Source organism: Gorilla gorilla, chromosome 10 (genome assembly GCF_029281585.2).
Source record: "Gorilla gorilla gorilla isolate KB3781 chromosome 10, NHGRI_mGorGor1-v2.1_pri, whole genome shotgun sequence".
In the NCBI taxonomy this organism is placed as follows: Eukaryota; Metazoa; Chordata; class Mammalia; order Primates; family Hominidae; genus Gorilla; species Gorilla gorilla.
The window spans coordinates 130707242-130729204 of record NC_073234.2 but is presented as its reverse complement, the minus strand read 5'-3'; the positions used below and the strand labels follow the sequence as shown (position 1 = coordinate 130729204).

The 21963-nt window shown below is 40.2% G+C and overlaps 1 long non-coding RNA gene across 1 annotated transcript; it reads right to left on the bottom strand.

Annotated features, from left to right (window-relative positions):
• Nucleotides 1-15370: 15370 nt before the first annotated feature.
• On the bottom strand, nucleotides 15371-19090 carry LOC129525656 (uncharacterized). The gene is made up of 3 exons (XR_008670084.1): nucleotides 18705-19090; nucleotides 18017-18095; nucleotides 15371-15610 (listed from the first exon to the last, which is right to left on the bottom strand). It is a non-coding gene; the product is annotated as an uncharacterized lncRNA (long non-coding RNA).
• Between the last annotated feature and the right edge of the window lie 2873 nt (nucleotides 19091-21963).

Below are 21963 nucleotides of genomic sequence, written 5' to 3'. Positions count from 1 at the left end.
TGCAAACTTTATTTTTCTCAACATAAGAATCATCAACTTCAAGACACTTTTGCAAGCAGTAATACCAGCCATTTAGTCCATCACTAAAGAACAAAGGGTTTTGGGGATTTAACCATGTTAAGACAGTATTTTTTACGTTATTAACTGAAGAAAAATGGGTACTATTTAAATATTTTTTAAGATTAGGAAGCCAAAAGAAGTCAGAAGAAACCAAATATGGACTGGAAGGTGGATGCCTAATAATTTTCCATTCAAACTCTTGCAAAAGTGCACTTGTTTGATGAGAGGAATGAGCAGGAGTGTTGCTGAAGTGGAGAAGGACTTTCTGGTGACGGTTTCCCAGGCGTTTCTCTGCTAAAGCTTTAACTAACACTCTCATGATAAGCAGATATTATAATTCTTAGACCCTCCAGAAAGTTAACAAGCAAAATGCCTTGAGCATCCCAGAAAACTGTTGCCATGACCGTGCTCTTGACTGCTCTGCTTTTGCTTTTACTGGACCACTTCCACCTCTTGGTTGCTATTGCTTTGATTGTTCTTTGTCTTCAGGATTATAATAGTAAAGCCATGTTTCATCTCCTGTTACAATTCTTCAAAGAAATGTTTCAGAACCTTAATTCTACTTGTCCAAAATTTTCATTGAAAGCTCTGCTCTTGTCTGCAGCAGGTCTGGATGCAGCTGATGGTGTTGGTGCCATTGAGTAGAAAGTTTGCTCAACTTTAATTTTTCAGTTGAAATTGCATAAACTGAGCCAACTGAGATGTCTGTGATGTTGGCTATTGTCTCTGCTGTTAATCATTGATCCTTTTCAATTAGGTCAAGATTAATTTTTTCCTTACAAATCATTGTGGATGGTCTGCCGCCGTGGGCTTCGTCATCAACACTGTCTCGTCCTTTCTTATAGTGAGTTATCCATTTGCAAACAGCTGATGTCTTTGGGGCATCATCCCCATACATTTTTCATAAAACATCGATGATTTTGCCATTCTTCTACCCAAGCCTTACCATACATTTGGTGTTTGTCTTTGCTTCAATTTTAGCAGAATTCATGTTGCTTTGATAAGGACTATTCTCAAACTGATGTCTTATCCTTCCTAGTGCCTCCAACTAGATCCTGTTGAGACATGTTGTAACAAGTTAGTATAAGTTTATTTCCATGTAAAAAATTTTGAAATCCATGCCTAGTTTTTTTATAATACACATCTTCCATGAACATTTTGAATTCCTTTTGTACTTGGCCATTTGTAAATCATTGGAGAAATGTTCATTCAAATACTTTTCCCATTTTAAAATTAGGTTATTTGTATTTTTGCCATTGAGTTGTAAGAGGTTCTTGTATATTTTGTGTATTAATCCCCTATCAGATAAACAGTTTGCAAATATTTTCTCCCATCCCATAGGTTGTCTTTTCACTCTGTTGATTATTTCCCTTGTGCTACAGAAGCTTTCAATTTGATGTAGTCCCACTAGTAACTTTTTGCTTTTGTTGCGTATGCTTTTGGTGTCATATCCAAGAAATCATTGCCTAGATTGAAACTTCTCAACCAAGAAAAGCCTAGCACCAGATGGCTTCACTGGTGAATTCTAGCAAACATTTAAAGAAGAATTGATGCCAATATATTTCAAGCTCTTCCAAAAAATTGAAGAGGAAGAAACCCTTCCAAACATATTTTATGAGGCCAGAATTACCCTGTTACTAATGCCAAAGATACTATAAGAAAAAAAAACTACAGGCTAATATCCTTGATGAACACAGATGCAAAAATTCATAACAAAATACTAGCAAATCAAATTCAACAGCACATTAAAAGTCTCATACACCCTTAAAAGTGAGATTTATCCCTGGGATGCAAGGATGGTTCAACATATACAGAGCAATGAATATAATATCCCATATTAAGAGAATGAAGGTTAATAAGCATATAATCATCTTAGTAGATGCAGCAAAAGCATTTGACAGAATTCAACACCCTTTTATGACAAAAACTTTCAGCAAATTAAGTGTAGAAGAAACTTACCTCAGAACGCTGAAGGCTGTATATGAAAAGCCCACAGCTAACATCATACTCACTGGTGAAAAACGGAAAGTGTTTCCTTTAAGATCAGGAACAAGACAACGATGCTCACTCTAGCTACTTCTATTAAGGATGGTACTAGAAGCCAGAGCAATTAGGGAAAAAATGAGATATTTAAAAAGACATTCAGATCAGAAAAAAAGTAACATTGTCTCTATTTGCAGATGGCATAATCTAAAGACTCCACCAAAAAAGTGTTAGAACTAATAAATGAATTTAGTAAAGTCACAGGATACAAAATCATCATTTAAAAATCAGTTGCACCAGGCATGGTGGCTCACCCAACATTTTTGGAGGCTGAGGTAGGAATATAGCTTGAGTTCAGGAGTTTGAGACCAGCCTGAGAAACATAGTGAGACTCTATCACTACAAAAATAAAATAAAAAAAACCAAATTAGTCAGGCATGGTGGCACACAACTGTAGTCTCAGCTACTCAGGAAGCTGAGGTGGGAGGATTGCTTGATCCTAGGAGGTCGAGGCTACAGTAAGTCATGACTGGTCCACTGCACTCTAGCCTGGATGACAAAGTGAGACCCTCTCTCTCTCAAAAAAAAAAAAAAAGAAAAATCAGCTGCATTTCCATACACTAAAAATAAACTATTGGCAAAAAATTAAGAAAGTGACCTTATTTACAATAGCATCAAAAAGATAAACATGCAAAAACAATTATGTTTCTACAAACTACCAATGAACACATGGACACAAAGATTAAAAAGTACAATACCATTTACAACAGCATAGCTACAAATCTGATAAAGCATATACAGGACTAAATGATACACATATACTAAAAAATGCAATATGCCAATGAAAGAAATCAAAGAAGGTCTAAATAAAAGGAGAGACATACTGTATTAAAAAAATAAAATACTTAGAAACAAATTTAACTGTAAAGGCACATTGGTACAGTGAAAAGTACAAAACATTGATGAAAGCAATTAAAGTGACACAAATAAATGGAAAGAAGTCCATGTCATGGATTTGAAGACTTAATATTGTTAAAATATCTACACTACCCAAAGTAAATCTGTAGATTCAATGCTATCCCCAACAAAATCCCAGTGACTTTTTTTGTATAGAAATAGAAAATGTTCTCTTTTCTTTGTTTCTACCAGGGTTGAAGAGAGACCTTTTGGGAGGAGTTTAAAGGGGGAATGTCCTTGAGTATGTGGAAGAAAATTGAGGATGGTAAAGTGTTCACTGGAAGTGACATGGGGTGAGCCATGAAATGCATCCTCAATAACATCCTTTGATAGACTCAGATAAAGAATGAAATTCCTTTTCATTTCATTGATTGGCTGTTTGATATGGTTTTGCTGTGTCCCTGCCCAAATCTCATCTTGAATTGTAGTTCCCGTAATCCTCATGTGTCGTGGGAGGGACCTGGAGGGAGGTAATTGAAACATGGGGGCAGTTACCTCCGTGCTGTTCTCCTGATAGTGAGTGAGTTCTCACGAGATCTGATGGTTTTATAAGGGGCTTCCCCCCGACCCCTATTTTGCTCATTCTTCTCCTTGCTGCTTCCATGTGAAGAAGGACGTGTTTTCTTCCCCTTCTGCCATGATTGTAAGTTTCCTGAGGCCTCCCCAGCCATGCTGGGGAGTCAATTAAACTGTGAGTCAATTAAACCTCTCTCCTTTATAAATTGCCCAGTCTCAGGTATGTCTTTATTAGCAGCATGAGAACAGACTAATACACTGTTGAAGGACACTTTTTGAATGCTTCATCACTCAGAGGTGAAAAATCAAAGGGCAATTATGCTGCATTTATAAACAAGTGTTTTTGCTACATTTCTTTAAAGCTACTCATGATTCAACATTTTAAAAAATCAGCATGGCTATGCCACGACTAGTGAAGAAGGAGATGTGAATAATACACATCTTCCATGAACGTTTTGAAGTCATTGAAGCCTTTAGTAATGGACTAGATGGCTGGTATTATTGTTTGCATAATCCGCATATTTGGAAGGTCTCAGTTCCTGGGCTACCTTACCCTTGCTCCTAGTCAGTCTGAATCCCGTGCACCCCAGGGGGCTTAGAAGAGTGGTTCTCCAACTGGGGTACCTGGACTAACAGCAGCAGCATAACCTGGGAGCTTCTCAGAAATTTACATCCTTGGTCCCCATCCTGAACCTGCTGCATCAGAAGCCATGGGGGTAGGGCCTGGCAACCTGTGTTATTCTAAGCCCCCCAGGACATTCTGGTAGTCACTCAAGTTTAAGCACCCCTGGCCTTTTCCAAGGTTTTGGTGGCTAAGCCTCTGTTACAAAGCTGCCCCTTTTTCCTGAATTCCCCTCTCTAACCCTAGCCTCACCCTTAATTACATGGCAAAGGTGTGCATGGGGGTTAAGAGTTCAGACTCGGAAGTCAGGGTTCTGGGTTCTAGATTCAGCTGTACCCCAACCAGCTGGGTGACCATGGCCAAGACAGGTAATTTATTTGTATTTTGATTTCTTTACCTGTAAAGGGGGGATGATAATAATAATAGTGTTGTCTACAATAGTGATTGCAATGATTAAATGAGTTATCACATTAGGGAAATCAAGCAGTGCCTGGAACATAGTAGGTGCTCAAGATATGTTACTGGTTGGGAACAGTGGCTCACACCTGTCATCCCAGCATTTTTGGAGGACAATGGGGGCAGATCACTTGAGGTCAGGAGTTTGAGACCAACCTGGACATCATGGTGAAACCACGACTTTACTAAAAATACAAAGAAAAATTAGCTGAGCTTAGTGGCATGCACCGGTAGTCCCAGCTACTCAGGTGGCTGAGCCAGGAGAATCGTTTGAACCCGGGAGGGAAAGGTTGCAGTGAGCCAAGATCGTGCCACTGCACTCCAGCCTGGGTGACAGAGTGAGACTCCATCTCAAAAAAAAAAAAAAAAATGTTACTAATCGCAGTTATCAGTCTCCCACCTAGCAAGTAAGTGCCTTAGGTAGAGAACACGTGCTCTGATGGATTTTTGTCTATGCAGTGCCAAGCTGCAGGCTAGATACCAAGTAGGCACCCCACTGCATCCCCCTTGGTCATGGTTTGCCATCCCTGGCTAAAGTTTAGATCTTGTCCATCGTACTTGTTAAAAAGACAAGGCACTCATTTTTTCTTTTCTTTAATTGAACACTTTGTGAGTGCCAGGCCCTAGGCCAGGCCCTGTGCAAACATTACCTCACATAATCCTCATTGCCAGTCTAGGAAGAAAGGAATGTCCTTACGTAACAGAGTAGAGGATAGACTCAGAGACGCTCAGTGGTTTTCCTGGTATCAACAGCTGGGTAAATGGCAGAGCCAGGATTATAAAGCAGGTGTGTCTGAACTCAACATAGAGGTTTCCTCTAGAGAAGAAGAAGTGAACTCTGTAAGACAGAGACTGCCTTTTCCTTTACTGGAAATACTCTTATAACCTTTTCTAATTATAATGTGACCTATATTTGTTTAAAACTTCAAACAACATGGAAATATGACATATATGGCAAGTGGACATATTCTAGTAACTCTGCCTACCAAGAATAAACACTTTGGTAATCCAGTAGGCATAAGTCTGATTTTTTAGGTACACATAAAAACACAGACATTCACTTTCTTAATAAAAAACAAAATCATACTTTACATCTCTTTATACATTGCTATTTTTAACTTAATCTACTGGGAAATCTTTGCATGTCAATACATCCATTTGCTAATGTCACATGGATTGAAAACTAGATCTCCTGGCTCCTCCCAGCTCTGTCCCATTCCAGGACCATTTTCTTTATGCCGATTGCCAATATTTCTCAGCCAAAAGCTGAGATTCTTGGCAGAGTTTTTCACTTGACCCAGTGTACCTTCATGTGTAAATAGGCTGTTCTCTAATTATAATTCATGATGTTTGCATGTAATAGAAGTCCTGGCCGAGAAGTGTTAACTTTATTGGATATCAACCACGGAATTTTTTTCTTCCAAATCACCACCCCCTCCCAAAAATAGAAAAAAGGAAAAGAAATGGCCAGGGCTACAGACAGGCCTTTATTTCTAATACATCGCCTGAGCCCTTGTATTAGGTCATGTTTTCTCTGGCAAGAACTGCCCTTGTATTTTTTTTTTTTTCCTGTCCGTTTAGTCTATAAATGAAATGGAGTTACTGCCCCTATTAAAATGGAACATTGTGCCCTTAGTTTGCTCTTAACGGGTGGGAAAACCCCATTAAGTGTTTGTGAAATATGTCTTAAATACAGGAATTTTAATGTAGTGGTCTAATAAATCCCTCTCCTCTACTCAAATGAAAGTCTTAGGTTTTCCGGCATCTGTTCAGTTATTTGTTCACCAAAACTTCCTTACAAAAATCTGACCCTGAGAACTGTGAATTAAGGACGTTTCTTCCATCGGGTTTTTTTTTTTTTAAAAAAAAGACATCTTTCAAAGTAAGAAGGAACTTTGACAGGTGTATTTCATGGTAAGACACTATTTTTGAAACGTGCCTGGAATTCTTGCTCTTGGAGGGTAAAAGCCATGAAATCTCTATGACTGCCCCAGGATGTGACAACTCATAATATTCTAAGACCTAAGACTTCGTAAAATTGTAAGTCCATTCCTTTGCCTCAATGTTCGATGGCTTCTAAAAAGTACACTCTCCTTTGGGACCATATTTCACGGGAGTTGGAAAGTTTCTCCTTAGCACGTCAAGCTGGATATAAGTAGATTAAATTCATCTCTTCTGCATATTTATGTCTACTTTTTTTTTAGGGAAAAGATGTTTATTAGGAAACTCTGAGTATATTTTCTGGTGTAAGTTCTATCTTTATATTGGAAGCAATAGGAGAAGATGTACACTTACATTTTAGGTCAAGGTTTATATTTTTTAGCCCCAACAATTTAATATTTATTTCCTAAAATCAAGGGCATTTCCCTTTATAATACAAATGTAACTATTAAATTCAGAACAGTAGTATTGACACATTGTTACCCTATAGTTCTCAGATGTCATTCAAGTTTCGCCTATTGTCTCTATGATGTGTTTGTAGGCTGGCACGGTGGCTCACACCTGTAATTCCAACACTTTGGGTGGCTGAGATGGGAGGGTTGCTTGAGCCTAGGAGTTCAAGACCAGCGTGGGCAACATAGCAAGACCCATCTCCACACATAGTAAAAAGATTAACCAGCTGTGGTGGTGTGCACCTGTAGTCCTAGCTACATGGGAGGTTGAGGAAGGAGGATTGCTTGAGCCCAGGAGGTCGAGGTTGCAACAGTGAGCTGCGATCACACCACTAGGATACCCCATCTCAGAAAGAAAAAAAGTGATGTGTTTGTAGCCAAAGAATCACACGTTACATTTGGTTTTCTTGTTTCTTTTAGCTTCCTTCCAATCCGGAGCAATTCCTCAGTCTTTCCTTGACTTTCCTGTGTGGCCAGTGTATTTCAGCAGAATATACTTCAAAATAAACAATATCCATGGGGATCCTACCTACACTGTGACTTTCAAAATGGGATGGAAATAGGAAGGGAGCATGTTCCGGCAAACATCTGGGATTGATACTTCTCAAAAAGTTCACTTGAAATCCATGGTTGTGATATGATTCATTTCCTCTTGCCTAAGGGGTAGGTCTCACTGCTCAGGTATTCATTCACTCACCAACTTCCTTCCTTGCTTTATCCCTTCCTTCCTCCCTTCTTCCTTTCTTCATTCCTTCCTTACCCTTTCCTTCTTTCCCTCCCTTTTTCTTTCTCTTTTTTCTTTCTTTCTTTTTCTTTCTTTCTTTCTTTTTCTTTCTTTCTTCTTTTTTCTTTCTTCTTTCTTTTTCTTCCTTTCTTCATTCCTTCTTTCCTTCCTTCCTTCCTCCCTTCCCCCCTCCCTCTTTCTTTCTTTCTTCTTTTTCTTCCTTCATTCCTTCCTTTCTTCTTTCTTTCTTTCTTTCTTTCTTCTTTTTCTTCCTTCCTTTCTTCTTCGTTCCTTTCTTTCTTTCCTCCTTTCTCTTTCTTTCTTTCTCTTTCTTTCTTCTTTCTTTCTTCCTTCCTTCCTCCCTCCCTACCTACCTCCCCCTCTTTCTTTTCCTTCCTTCCTCCCTTCCCTCCTTCCTCCCTCCCTCTTTCCCTCTCTCTTTTTTCTTTCTTTCTTTCCTACTTTCTCTTTCTTTCTCCTTCCTTCCTTCTTTCCTTCCTCCCTCCCTCCCTTTCTTTCTTTCCTTCTTCCCTTCTCTTTTTCTTTTCTTTCTTTCTTCTTTCTTTCTTTCCTTTTCTCTTCCTTCCTTCCTTTTCTTCTTTCCTTCCTTCCCTCCCTCCCTCCCTTCTTTCTTCTCTTTCTTTCTTTCTTTCTTTCTTTCTTTCTTTCTTTCTTTCTTTCTTTCTTTCTTTCTTTCTTTCTTTCTTTCTTCTTTCCCTCTCTCTCTTTTCTCTTTCCATTTATCCAGGCAGCAAATATTTGAGTGTCTATTAAAGATAAGAGGGGAAAAAAACCATAAATGCACTTTCTCAGTGAGTATGGACCTCAGAATCCTTCTCAACACAGCATCTCCACCCCATTTCTTCCTATAGGTGTGCTAGAGGAAAACATAAGAAAGCACATCTTAGGTGGCCAGGGATTCCCACACACCAAGTGAAACAGGGCCTTACATGCAGAAAACACTTATGGAATTAATTTAACCTGGTGTTAAATGATCTTTCCTTTCAGGGTAGGAGAGGAGATGAGTCAAAGAGCAAAAATAAAACAGAGAAGAAAAGCACATAATATAATATTGAGTCAAGTATGTGCTTGTTCCTTTTGTTGCCTATCCTGAGGAGGACAGATGCCTGGAAAATTCGAGTTGCTAAGAGCTGGGGATTGTCCCAGATACTATTATGAACATAAAAGAGGAAGTGGAACTGAGTTCATTAATAGTGACTAAGAAAACCCTTAATGCTTGTTTTAGTTTGTGATTTTAGAGATCATGCCCGACCAATCGGTTCTGCCCTGAAATAGTTTCCTGTCAGAGTCTTGACACTTGAAGATTTGATCATTATTCAGAGTATTTGTAGAAGTTCTTTTCTGAGTGAAGAAGGGGAAGAGGAGTGTAATACAAAAAATCTTGCTTAATTTTTTGGAATAATTTTTTTTACTGGTGACAAGATCTATAAACTTTGAGAGTAGATTTAACTTGGGGAAAGAATAAAATATCACAGAGAAATAATCATTAAAAATAAATAGATGATTTACTTGGTTATACTAATCTAGAGTCCAACAACTAAAATGCAATCAAGATATTTTGTCAAAAAAAAAAAAAAAAGATAAATGGGCTGAGCACGGTGGCTCAGGCCTGAAATCCTAGCACTTTGGGAGGCTAGGGCGGGTGGATTGCCTGAGCTTGTGAGTTCAAAACCAGCCTGGGCAACATGGGGAAACCCTGTCTGTACTAAAAATACAAAAAATTAGCCAGGCGTGGTGACACACACCCACAGTCCCAGCTACTCAGGAGGCTCAGGCACAAGAATCACTTGAACCTGGGAGGCAGAGGTTGCAGTGAGCTGAGGTCACGCCACTGCACTCCAGCCTGGGCAACAGAGTGAGACTCTGTCTCCAAAAAAAAAAAAAAAAAAAAAAGAAAAGGAAAAAGCCTCAATGAATAATAATGTTTTTTTTGTGCCTCACTTGTAAATGCCCATTTAGACATTTCCAAAGGCCATGTTCAAAAAGGAATTCTAAGAACATTTGGTGGGAAGGGAATGGCATCGTATTTGTTCTGAAGGAATACTTGTGAAAAGTGGTCACGTGACAAACTCATTCAGGTAAGGTGACTAAAAACCTACGTTGTCACTTTATCATTGCCTCCTACTTCTCTTTTGACTGGTGCCTAGAAAAGAGAGATCCAAAAGAGGGAGAGAATAATCCACAATTAAGATAAAGATTATTTTAGGGGAAAGGGAAAGGAAGGAATGAGAGCAAAAAGTGGGCCCTGGGGGTATTTCGAGACTGCTTTTGGCCATGCTTTGCTGCCATTTGGCAAGGCGACCCTGGCCTTGTGTGCTTAGAGTCATCTGACCGACGATGGCCGGAAGCCGACTATGACAGAGGCTTGAGATATTGCAGATCGGGTTGGGGAAGGTCAAAATAATTAGTCATTGGAGATGATATGAGGAAAGGGAGGAGGGGGAGGTTGGGGGAGTGGGTGCAACAGAAACAGTTCTAGTGTTGGAGCCGAGGAAGCCAACTCTGAAACATTTGGACCTTTGTTGTCTGACATTGCTTTTGCCACTCCTTCTTCCTTCCTCCCACCTTTGCCTTCCCCACCACCTCCTCCAAACTCCCCTGCCCTCTATCTCTGGCCCCACTGATGACCCCTCCCTGTGAGTCGTAGGCTTTTACTACCCATGATTTCTTTTCTCCAAGCAAAAGAGAGAAGAGTTTATTTCATTCTCAGCAGCATCCCTGGCCAGCCTCGTCAAAGGTGAGATGCTCCCAGGGTGACCTTCCTTTAGGACTGCCATTGGGCGGGTAGGGGTGGAAGACATTCCAAGAAGCAAGAGGGCACTCTCTGAAAGCGCTTTTATTACCCACGCTGCTCCCCTAGCCCTCCCCCATCATTCAGCCTACTTTGAAATTAATAAATGCACAGCTCAGAGAATGCAGGCTTTATCTAATAAAACCTCTCCCTTACTCTGCCCTCGCTCTGAACCCTTGCCTCAAGCATTTTAGTGAATTTGAGGCTGTTGATGTGGGTGGATTGACAGCCCTTGATTTGGGAGGCCTCCCTCTTTGACTGAAGACAGGTAGAGACAGTGGTGGTAGCAGCACCCAAAACAATCTGGCTGTTTTTCTCTCTCTCTGTCCTGGAAACACCCAACCTTGGGGGGCCAGGGCTGAGCTTAGATGCTGCCTTCTCTGGAAAGCCTTTTTAAAGTCATGGACACTTGTGATTCTCAAACTTTGCTGCATGTTAGAATCATCTGGGGGAATTTTAGAAAATCCTGATGTTCAGGTCACATCCCAGACTAACCACGCCAGTTTCTGTCCGTGCGATTCTAACGAGCAGCTAAGTTTGAAAACCAGTGGCCAAGATCAGTGCTTCTTAAGCTTTAAGTTGCAAATGAACCCTCTGAGTGAAGATGTTGTTAAAACGAAGATTCTGATTCAGTAAGTACGAGGTGAGATCTGATATTCTGCATTTCTTGTTTGCTCCCAGGTGACAATGATACCACCGATACACAGACCACACTTTGAGAAGCAAGGTTCTATAGCAATGGTTCTCAATTCTTATTGCGCATCAGAATCACCCAGATGGCTTGCTGAAACACACACTCCAGGGCCCCATCCTTGGAGATTCGGCTTCAGTAGGTCTGGGTGGAGGGCCTGAGAATTTGCATTTCTAATAATTTCCCTGGATGACTGATCCAGGAACCAAAGTTTGAGAACCACTGGCCTAGACTGCTTTGCTCATGCCCCTCCCAGGTCTTCCAGAGTGCCTAAGCTGACTTCGTCGCAGCAGTCATTTATTCAATCAGCTGGTGTTTACTCGGACGCTTCCCATGCTCCAGGGGTTGTACCGGGCACATAGGAGGCAGTGCCTTGTAGCTGTTGTCAACAAGAACTTTAAATGTGGAAGATGCGTTGTAAATTCCAGCCTAAGCTTTTTAGCCTCCTAACTAGGACAGATTGTTTTATCTATACAATCTGTCATATAAGCTATTATATGTTGGAAACTCTGGAAGATCTATAATTACCCTTAACACTCAGCTCTACTTTGTAAGTTACATTTATTTATTCTTAGTTTCTAAATAGGATTACCATGGCCAGTGCCTTTCTAACAATTTTAGAGTCATTTTATTTGTGAGATTAATGATTTGAAACTTGGATTTTGTCAGAGATCTCTAGACTGACCTCTAGAGATAGGCGTGTTAAGAATTAACAGCCTTTAAATTCTGGGATACATGTGCAGAACATGCAGGTTTGTTACATAGGCATACATGTGCCATGGTAGTTTGCTGTACCAATCAACCCGTCATCTACATTAGGTATTTCTCCTAAGCTATCCCTCCCCTAGCCCCCCACCCCCCAACAGGCCCCGGTGTGTGATGTTCCCCTGCCTGTGTCCATGTGTTCTCATTGTTCAATTCCCACTTATGAGTGAGAACATGCAGTGTTTGGTTTTCTGCTCCTGTGTTAGTTTGCTGAGAATGATGGTTTCCGGCTTCATCCATGACCCTGCAAAGGTCATGAACTCATCCTTCTTTATGGCTGCATAGGATTCCATGGTGTATATGTGCCACATTTTCTTTATCCAGTCTATCATTGATGGGCATTTGGGTTGGTTCCAAGTCTTTGCTATTGTGAACAGTGCTGTAATAAACATTCATGTGCATGCATATTTATAGTAGAATGATTTATAATCCTTTGGGTATACCCAGTAATGGGATTGCTGCGTCAAATTGTATTTCTGGTTCTAGATCCTTGAGGAATTGCCACACTGTCTTCCACAATGGTTGAACTAATTTACACTCCCACTAACAGTGTAAAAGCATTCAGTGTTTCTTTAACAGTAGACATTTTCATTATCAAATAATGATGTTCATGTTTTTCTAGAAAAACTATCATTACTCCATTTGTTTAAACTTTGATCTTGAATAAAAATAAAACAAGCAAAAAAAAATTAACAGTCTTCAGCTGGGCACAGTGGCTCATGCCTGTAATCCCAGCACTTTGGGAGGCTGAGGCAGGTGGATCGCTTGAGGTCAGGAGTTCAAGACGAGCCTAGTCAACATGGTGAAATCTGTCTCTACAGAAAATACAAAAATTAGCTGGGTGTGGTGGCATGCACCTGTAGTCCCAGCTATTCAGAGGCTGAGCTAGGAGAATCGCTTGAACCCATGAGGCAGAGGTTACAGTGAGCTGAGATCACACCACTGCACTCCAGCCTGGGTGACAGAGCAAGACTCTGTTTCAAAAAAAAAAAAAAAAAAAAAGAAAGAAAGAAAGAAAGAAAGAAAGAATTAACAGCCTTCTTTCTAGAAGCAGGGATCTGCCCAATTAGCAAGGAGATTGGGTGGACCAATGCTGGGAATAGAATCCTGAGATTAAAGATATTGTTATTAAAAATATCTCTAATGTCCTTTGAAGTGAGGAGGCTCATTGCCTTTTCCCATTTTAAGAACGTCAGCAATTTTGAGGCACCAGAATTTTCCCTTTAAATCTAACTTCTGTCTTTCCTACTTTATTGTCAGTCCATTTTTAAGCCAAATCACTGAGATATGATTCACATTGAAAAGCTGTGCATCTTTAATGCATACAACTTGATGAGTTTGGAGATAAGTGTACACCTGTGAAGCTATCACCACAATCAACACCATAATCATTTCAATCACCTCCAAAAGTTTCCTTCTGCCCTCTTTGTTTGATATGGTTATTATTATTGTTATAAGAAGACAATGTAAGATCTATCCTTCTAGCATATTTTTAGTATACAACAGAATATTCTTAACTATAGCCACTGTGTTGTCCTCTGGATATCTAGGACTTATTTTTCTGGCATAATCAAAACTTTGTATCATTTGACCAACATCTCTCCATTTTGCCCTCCCTGTAGGCTTGGCAACCACCACTCTGCTCTCTGCTTCTGTGAGTTTGACTATTTTAGATTCTTCATAGAAGTGGGTTCATGTAGTACTTGTCCTTCTGTGCCTGGCTTATTTCACTTACCATAATATCCTCCAAGTTCATCCACATTGTTTCAAATGGCAGGATTTTCTTGCTTTTTAAGGCTGAATAACAATTCATTATATGTATATACCAATTTTCTTTATCTGTTTATCTGTCAGTGGACATTTAGGTTGCTCTCATGTCTTAGCTATTGTGAATAATGCAATTCTGATTTCAATTCCTTTGGATATACACCCAGAAGTGGGATTTCTGGATTATATAATGATCTATTTTTATTTATTTATTTATTTATTTATTTATTTATTTGTTTGTTTATTTATTTTGAGACAGTCTCGCTCTGTCACCCAGGCTGGAGTGCAGTGGCACCATCCCAGCTCACTGTAACCTCTACCTCCTGGATTCAAGTGATTCTCCTGCCTCAGCCTCCCAAATAGCTGGGATTACAGGCATGTGCCACCAGACCCAGCTAATTTTTTTGGTTTTAGTAGAGACGGAGTCTCATCATGTTGCCTGGGCTGGACTCAAACTCCTGGCCTCAAGAGATCCACCTGTCTTGACCTCCCAAACTGCTGGAATTACAGGTGTGAGCCACTATGCCCAGCCATGATGACCTATTTTTAACTTTTTGAGCAACCTCTGTACTGTTTTACATAGTGGTTGCACCAATTTACATTCTGACCAAAATTATACAAGAGTTCTCTTTCTTCCACATCCCCACCAAAACTTGTTATCTTTTTAAGACAATAGCCATCCTGACAGGTGTGAGGTGAGGGTGAGATCTCATTGTGGTTTTGATGTGCATTTCTCTGATGATGTTGAGCATCTTTTCATAGCTATTGGTCATTGGTTTGTTTTCTTTGGGAAAATGTCTATTCAAGTCTTTTACTCCTTGAAAAATCTGGTTCTTCTTCACTTCCTTCCTTCCTTTCTTCTTTTCTTCCTCCCTTCTTCCCTTCTTCTTTATTTCTTTGCTTCCTCTCTTCTTTTCTTTTCCTTTTCTTTTCTTTCCTTCCTTCCTTCCCTTCTTTCTTTCTTTCTCTTTCTTTCTTTCTTTCTTTCTTTCTTTCTTTCTTTCTTTCTTTCTCTCTCTCTTTCTCTTTCTTTCTCTCTCTCTTTCTTTCTTTCTTTCTTTCTTTCTTTCTTTCTTTCTTTCTTTCTTTCTTCCTTTCCCTCCCTCCCTCCCTCCCTCCCTCCCTCCCTTCCTTCCTTCCTTCCTCCCTCCCTCCCTTCCTTCCTCTCCTCTCCTTTCTCCCTTTCTCTCCCTCTCTCCTAGTAAATTGTAGGAGTTTCTTATATCGTTTGGATATCAACCCTTAATGATATATACAGTTATGGTTTGCAAACATTTTCTCCCGTTCTGTTAGTTGTATTATCATTTTGAAGTTTTTTTGTTCTGTGAAGAAGGTTTTTAGTTAGATATAGTCCAATTTGTCTGTTTTTGCTTTTGTTGCTTGTGCTTTTGGCGCCATATCCAAGGAATCATTGCCAACGTCAATATCAAGGACACTTTTTCCCATTTTTTCCTAGGAGCTTTATAGCCTCAGATCTTAATTTAAATATTTAATTCATTTTAAGTTTGTTTTTGTGTATGGTGTAAGATAAGGGTCCACTTTCATTCTTTTGCACATGGATATCCAGTTTTACCAACACCATTTATTGGACAGAATACCCTTTCTCTAAGTGTGTTCTTGGGACCCTTGTCAAGTATCAATCGACTATATAATCACAAGTTTATTCCTGGGCTTTCTGTTTGTTCCATTGGTCTACATGTCTGTCTTTATGCCAGTACTGTATTGTTTTAATGCCTGTAGCTTTGAAACATATTTTCAAATTAGGAAGGGGTGATGCTTCCAGCTTTGTTCTTCTTGTTCAATAGTGCTTTGGTTTCTGGGTAACTTGTGGTTCCATAAGAATTTTAGAATTTGTTTTCTATTTCTGCAAAAAAAAAAAAAAATGCCATTGGGATTTTGATAGGATGGTATTGAAACTATAGATAGCTTTGGGTAGTATAGACATTTTAAAAATATTAATATTAATTGTATCAGTCCATTTCATTTAGGTGTTATCCAGTAATCTGAAGGCTTACTGAGGATAAGAATTGTGTCAGGATATTTCCCTTTTATCTTTCTTGATTAATGGGCTGGTGCATAGTAAATATTAACTGAAAGAATGCAGAGATGAAGATTAAGGGCCTTGAGGAGGGTGGTGGAGCTGGAATTTGGACCCAGCTCTATGTAAGTTTAGAATCTCTGCCCTCCCTAAGAATTAATTTTTGCAGGCACCTGAATTCACTCGTATGTCATTGAGAAGAGGCTATGGACTCAAAAGACTGGAGTCCTTTTCTAACAGCTTTGAAATCATAAAATGAAAAGAATGAAGATTTCTTTTAATATATTGACAAATTTTGGCACACCATAGAAGGGGTTTTCCTATGTTATTGGAGATACTTCCAGGTCATGCATTGTCATAGCAGAACTACAAATACTTAATTATTTTTCTACCTTACCTAAAATGTGTTTACCACTCTAGCAGATCGCTCTCCTAATGACTGCTATGAAGCAGAGCCATGGGTTCTTTGTACGTCCCAGCCTACTAGAGTCAGGTGGAGCCATGTCTCCAATTCTGTCTATTGGGCTGAGAGAAGAGGGAATACATGTCATTCCCATGCCAAAGCACACAAATCAGATGTGGGTTCTCCATGAGCTCTCTTCCCCTTCTGTAGTGACCATGGCGGACTAATATTGCAGATGATGCAGCTAAGACTAGGTAGTCAACGGATCCTGCCATCATCCTGGATCCTTGAATGGCTATGTGGAGCAGAGCCCCCTTACATTACCTGCTGGACATACAACATGAATAAGAAATCAACCTTTATGATATTGAATCACTAAAATTCCAGGGAAATTGTCTGCAAAATAGTCTAGCCTCTTTTGAATAATTTAACTCCCAACAGAACAAGCCAAGTTTGTTCTCTCGTGGGGATCTTCATTAAAATTGATGGTCTTTCTGAATTATTTTCTTTTTCTAGCAATTCAAATTGTACCCAGCTCCCACCACCCATTTAACCTGTGACACCGTCATTGGCAGCCATAGTCAACAATGATTTCTTCCTGTAGTTCATTCATTTCACAAATATTTCTTGAGTATTTATTATGTGCCAAGTAGATTAAATAAAAATTAATGAGCCTAAGTACTAAGGTAGAGAAAGTACATGTTTCCTGGCCTTAATACCTCTCTAGGACCTTTTTAGTCTCTGATTACCTTATTTTTTCACAATGTGTTTATATGATCTTCTGCTCTAGTTTTATGAGTGTTTGGCTGGCCGGGGAGGATCCTGATGTTCTTAAATAACCTTTCTTTTATGACCTTTTCTTCTCTCTTTTCTCTTCTCTGTGAATATTTGCTGCCTTAGGCTGTCAAATAAACACATTGCTAGGAGGATCACCTCAACCTGTAGGAACTTCCTTCCTGCCAAGAAGCTGGTTCATTCATCACCAAGCATCATCATCATGGAATGTAAGTGCACGCTTTGCTCTGGGCTCTCAGTCCCACTGGGACTTTGACCTGGACTCAGTCAGCTGCTTGATTTTCAGAAAGGAGGCTGACCCCGTGGGGTAGACAAAAGCTTGTTTTGATAGTCATCACCACGTGGAAGCTGTGTGTATGTGCCAATTTACACAGCATCAAGGTTTTAGGTTTGCTACTTGGAGTTTGGCTCCATCAGGTAAAGCACTGCAGGTTTAGGGAAGCTTAGTTTTTCCTGGCTTTAATGCTCTCCTCTAGATGGAAGGGGACTTGTAACAGCTGAGTTGAGAGGTAACCCATGATACCCGGAGCCCAGATTGGGGAAATGCCCTGCTTAATGTAGCACAGTGAGTGGGGATCGGAGCTGGAACTAGAAGCCAGGACTCATGGGTCCTAATGCAATGTCCATCCCTTCATATCATACTCTCTGGCTACACTTTTCAGGATAAATATTATAATTATTTCAGCCTCCCTTATGAGGCAAAATTATCTAAATAAAAATAATAACTAATAATGATAATTTCTACCATATAGTTAACACTTAGTCTATACCAGGCTTGAACAGGGTAGACCATATACTAAGAGGGTAGTAGGCCCTCAACAGGTAATAATTGGATGGGTGAATGAAAGACAGCATAGCAAAGTGCTTAAGAGGAGGGGTGGGGTTCAAATCCTGGCTCATAGAGTTACAAGCTGCAAGACTTTAGCAAGTGAACACAACCTCTCTGTGCCTCATTTTCTGCAATGTTCACATTGCCATAATAATATTGATAACCATTGAAAGGACTGAATGAGGTGGTGCAAGCAAACACTTACTGGCATGCAGTGGGTGCTTGATAACGGGAAACCCATTACTACCCTTATCATCATCATCGTCATCGTCATCATCTTCACTCTTGCTTAGAGTAGAGGGAGGAACAGAGAAGATTAAAGTTAGAGGCAGGAAGCCTACTTAAGAACTTAAGATGCTATTGTAATTATCCACTCAGTATCTCCCATTACTGAGCCCTTTCCACCTGCCAGACACTGTGCTAAGTGCTTGATGTGCAATATCCCTGGTAACATCATTCTGAGTTTTATGTGTACATTAGATAAAATAAAGAACAAGCAGGATTCAAAATATTTGTCCCCACTCCATAAACAAACCTGCCTGTGTCATCACCATGAGCCTCGTCTCAACATCCTAACTTTGTAAGGCATTTTCCAAAATCAGAGAAGATTCTGCACAATAGAAATTTGGATGCTGGGCCACTGAGAGTTTCACAACTTGTGTCCCCAAAGTATAGTGGCAGCCACCATTCTTCTACGGGGATTCTAGTTTCATGAACTTTATCACAGGGGTTGCTGGAGAAAAAGTCATAGATGTGATAGATGCCTTGAAGCCAGAAACAGCTGTGCCCAGTAGCATCAAACATGAATAGGACTCTGAGTCAGTCTCATATTCTTTTCTCATAGGGACCAGCGTTTCTCTTTCACCAAAGAAAAATGCTTAGGGAAGCGTTACCCTGCCATATGTCAGCCTTGACGGATGAGCCAGTGCTACAATGGATTTACCAATCCCAGGACATTGTATAAAAACTTTCTCAGACCTAGCCACAATTTTGGTATTCTTTCTGAGGGCTTCGGAGAGGCAGATCAATCCTTTCATTGGTCATCTGAAAAAAAAAAAAAATGAGTCACTACCAAGTCGGTGGGGCTGAGCTGGGGTCTGTGGGGAAATTTCATGTATAAGTTTGGTAAAGCTTCCGGGTCTTCTGGATCCAAGGCAGATCTTGACAATTCAGAACAGTCCTGCGAATTGCTCTGAGGCCATCTCCATGTAGTTCTCCCATGAAATTAGTTACATCTCCTCCTGAAGCTTTCATGGGATGAGCAATTTGATGAATAAAAACAAACAAACAAACAAACAAAAACTTGAGACTTGAGTGCAAAGTATTATTTGGAAATGTTACCTCCTAATGAACGTATTTCAAAGGCAGCTTACCGAGTTTGGTTGAAGGTATGAAGGTAAGAAGTACCTCTACAAATTTATGTAGGGTGGAGGTGGCATGTCCAATTGCCCACATGACACAGTGCTTGTGCAATGCAAAGAACGTTCAAGAATCATCTGCTGTAGGAATGACAGAGAAGCTTCTTCTCAAAGTCTATCTTTTATCAGTGGGTAGTGGCTCCCTGAAACTCTCGGCTGAGATAAATCCTGAGACCTCATCTGGGTTCAACAGGAAAAATAAATAAAATGATTGACTAATGATGTCTGTTGTGGATGCGACAATAGAGAGTTATGACCTGTGAGCCAAATATATGCTCTCCTACCTACTGTCCAATTTTCTCATTTTCTAGATGGGCAATCTGAGTTTCACGTAAAAGTTACTTGCCCAAAGTTACATAATGTACTACAAGTTAACTCCACATTAAGTTAACACCAATGCGTCTTTTCTACCACATTATAAAATTTAGCTCCAATCACCCATGAGAGGAAAGCAGGCTGATTAAAGAAAAAAATTGTATATGGCCTCACAATATAAGTTAAGTTTAGTTTGCTGGTTTCCACCAACATCTAACATATTGGTGACTTATGCATTGTGGTTTATTTTAAAGCTGCCCCCATTTTTTTTTCTTTGCAAAGAGCCTGAATTATTTTAACGGCCACTTTGTGCCAGTCATTTACAAGCCATGGGAACTTCTTGAATTTACACAGTCAGATTAAAGTTATTGTGAAACAGGGTGATGCAGCTTTCACAGGGGATATCCAAGCGACAGGGGTTGTTGACTCGTTATTTGTTGAGTGATGGGCCCTAAACTTCCCCCAGTGATATGTTACACCACCCTGATCCTTTTTCTCCCATTTCCATGGTGTCCTCTTCCAGACTGGCTGGCGCAGCTGAAAAATAAACACTGGGTGTCCCCCGCATATGGTGTGAGGAGTGGGAAGAGAGGAATCATATTTATTTTAGAGGCACCCTGGAGATCTTGACACTAATGCATTTCTATCTCTCTTCTCAATTCCATGAGTGGACGCTTAATATGATCTCTGGCTATTGCAAAGGAGGAGGCCAGTGTGACAGCGAATCTGGGATCCAACCCAGACAAACAGTGGGAAAGCAAATATCCTGACAGACCAGTATGGAAAATTCTCCTTTCTTTAGAAGACAGATCTGTCCCCCTTATTTAATCCCTGGCACAGCTGCTCTACTCAGGGCATAGAGACATCAAATGAAAATGGGCTGATTTGGGAATCATAGCGGCAAATCTAATTTCAGATTATTCCTTTTTCCACAGTCTCACCCTGCTGGAGGTTCGAGCCAAGACATAGAAAGAGGACATTACCTGGGGCAGGAATCAATTGCCTATCACTGGGGATGCCTGCAGATCATTGTCCAGAGTGGCTGCTGTTCACTGAGTGTTTCCTCTGTGCCGGGCATCTTGCACACCTTATTTTCAGTCTCCGCAGCTGCCTTGTTGAGGTTGGCTCTCTATGCTTCTGTTTCACAGTTGGGGAAACCGAGGTTCAGAGATGTGAATGAATTTTCTCAAAGTAACATTAGGTATTGGTAAGATTTCATTTATCCATTCACTATTAAATATTATTAAGTAATTACAGTGCTTTAAGAACTCCATGTAAATGGTGGATTTGAGGCAAAACTTTAAAATCTGAATTACATAAGGAGTTAACATTGCAAAAAGCTTAGAAATTTATGTTCCAGGTGGAGCGAACAGAGGTTGTGTCTTTTCATTTACAAGTAATAAAATCCAGAGGCTATCTCAAGGGAAAAATAAAGCACTAGATGGTCTACCAAAGATAGAGGGGCAGGTGGATTTTGGGAAGGGGCAAGAATGAACAGCTAGAAAAATGTGGCTTACGTTTTCTGTCTTATCTGCCCCTTAGCTTCATAGCTTTCTTTTTCTCATGTGTAGAGTGATCAAAGATGACCACCACCAAACTTTCATATTAAAGATTAAAACACAAAAATAGGCCAGACACAGTGGCTCATGCCTGTAATCCCAGCATCTTGAGAGGGTGAGGCAGAAGGATCGCTTGAGCCCAGGAGTTTAGGTTCAGCCTGGGCAACATAGCAAGATCCTGTCACTATAAATAGTAACAAGATTAGGTGGACATTATGGTTCATAACTATGGTCCCAGCTCTTCAGGGGGCTGAGGCAGGAAGATCCCTTGAGCTCAGAAGTTTGAGGCTGCTATGAGCTATGATTACGTCGCTGCACTCCAGCTTGTGTGACAGAGCAAGACCCTGTCTCAAAAAAATAAAAAAAACAACAACAAAAAAACATCTAAATAGATAAATAGAGCAACTCTCCCTCTCAGAATCCTGGGCACAAAATTTATATTGGCTTAGCTTCTTTCAAGTGTTTAATCCTAGTCACATATCAGAGGCTGTGGGTGGATGGGGTCATATGATATATTACGGCCTCGGGGGGATTGATCACTGTGGGTGAAGAACTCAGTTAAGGTGGCATTAGAAGGTGGACAGATAGCTTGAAAGATGCTGCCTCACCCAGTTACAGAGCTAAAAACCAGACCTAAGTGTGTCTAAGTCAAAACACTACAGTTGACAACCAACTTCATGTCTTCTATCATTTCAGAGTAGCACGACACTGGTCAAGAAAGGCCCACATGTTGGTAATTTGTGCCTCCCATATGGTCAATGCTACATTGCAAGGAAGCATGCTGAGCACGACAGTATGCTCTACACCTGTGTGGCTACCATGTTTTGGTTGCCTCCATATAATGGAGTGGTTAAGAGTCC